Below are 2091 nucleotides of genomic sequence, written 5' to 3'. Positions count from 1 at the left end.
TTGTAGAGAATGCGCATTTGCTTTATCCAAACTCTTTTTGACCTCTAATTCCGCAACTATGAGAGAAACAGTAGTTTAGCAAATGGATGCAAATAATGAAAGGAGATCCTAAAACACAAACTCTAGAAAATGTCAGAAAACCAGCCCACTAAAGTAGCAGAAGTGCTGGATTAGAGGTTGAAGAGTCACTTTTGAGTCATGACTGTGTCACCAACTAGCTGTAGGACTTGAGCCGGTTTTCTTAACTTCATTAGGATTCACTTTTCTCATCTATAAAATTAGAGGAATTGGGCTAAAAATTAAAAAAAAAAACCTTAATAAATAAACTATAGCTCTTTGTCACATCTACTGCAAGAATGAACAGCAATCAGACTGTTGACATTCCAGGAAATGTCCACATCACTCTGAAGGGACCCACCGTTATTGTGAAGGGCCCTAGAGGAACCCTGTGAAGCGAATTCAATCACATCAATGTAGAGCTCAGTCTCCTTGGAAAGAAAAAGAAGAGGCTCTGAATTGACAAATGATGGGGAAATAGGAGAGGAGAGAGCTGGCTGCTGTTCACACTATCTGTAGTCATGTGCAGAACATGATCAAGGGCGTTACACTGGGATTCCATTACCAGATGAAGTCTGTGTGTGCTCACTTCCCCATCAATGTTGTTATTCAGGGGAATGGTTCTCTTGTTGAAATTTGCAATTTCTTGGGTGAAAAAAAATACATCCACAGAGTTCGGATGAGGCCAGGTGTTGCTTGTTCGGTATCTCAAGCCCACAAAGATGAGTTAGTTCTTGAAGGAAATGACACCGAACTTGTAACAAACTCAGCTGCTTTGAGTAAGCAAGCCACAACAGTTGAAAACAAGGATATCAGAAAATTGTCAGATGGTGTCTATGTTTCTGAAAAAGGAACAGTTCTGCAAGCTAATGAATAAGATCTAAGTTGTCCAGCTACAGGAACAGCAAGATGCCAGATGATTTTTCAGACTTGTTTGTGATATTTTAAAGATGCAGTAAAAGCTGTATTGATTCGGGAAGATATAAATAAATACATAAGCTATAATGATCCAGACAATGGAATATTATTCAGCACTGAAAAGAAATGAACTATCAAGCAGTGAAATGACATACAGGAAATTTAAGCGTATATTGTTAAGTGAAAGAAGCCAATCTGAAAAGGCTAAATATTATATGACTCCAACTACAGGACATTCTGGAAAAGGTACAACTACGGAGACAGTAAAAAGATCAGTGATTGTTAGGGATTGGGAGGGCAAAGGAGGGATATATAGGTGGAGCACAGAGGATTTTTAGAACACTAAAACTTCTTCATGATACTAGAATGGTAGACACATGCTATTATATACTTGTCAAAATCCTTAGAATGTACAACACCAAGAGTGAACTACAATGCAAAAACAAAAACATCAACAACAATAAAAAACAAAAAACCCACCTTGCACATGTTAAATAATAACTACCACATATGCCTTATCATTTACCTCCCACAGGTAGGTTTTGCCATCACCTCCATCTTACAAATGAGGAAACTGAGGCTGGAATGTGAGCACCAAAGATGGGATTTGAACCTAGATCTTCTGACCACAAGCTCAGGGTCCTTTGCTTTTCCTCGTATTGCCTACCTCCCAGATCTCAAATCCTATGACATTTTCTTGGAAGTCAATTTGTATCTATTTAGTGTCCAGACTACAAAGGAGATTCTCTGCAAAACTGTTTCATTTGTTTTGTGCTATTTAAAGTTTATGCAGTTTACATGGAAGGCAGTAAAATAGAATGATTAAGAGGATGGGCTTTCGAGTCATTTACTAGCTATGGAATATCCGGCAAGTTAGCATCTCTGAGCCTCAGATTCCTCATTTAGAAAATAGAAGTAACGACAGGACTTTCTCTCCAGGAATGTTTTAAGGATTATGGGACATAGAGCATGTCAAGCCCTCAGCACAGTGCTTGATATAAATATGACTAAAGAAGGTTCTGTTACTATTATTCTTGGGTACACTGTGTAGGTCGTGAGATGCGGTATAGCATGGTTCAAAGTGTGGAGTCCCTGGGTTGAAATTCCAGTTCTGCT

The 2091-nt window shown here is 38.6% G+C and overlaps 1 pseudogene; it reads left to right on the top strand.

Annotated features, from left to right (window-relative positions):
- Window positions 1–356: 356 nt before the first annotated feature.
- LOC112863919 (large ribosomal subunit protein uL6 pseudogene) lies at window positions 357–963 on the top strand (annotated as a pseudogene).
- Window positions 964–2091: the final 1128 nt, after the last annotated feature.

Source organism: Puma concolor, chromosome C1 (genome assembly GCF_028749965.1).
Source record: "Puma concolor isolate L17-30 chromosome C1, mPumCon1.1.hap2, whole genome shotgun sequence".
NCBI lineage: Eukaryota > Metazoa > Chordata > Mammalia > Carnivora > Felidae > Puma > Puma concolor.
The sequence above is the reverse complement of the archived record's forward strand: the minus strand, read 5'-3'. Positions and strand labels throughout refer to the sequence as shown.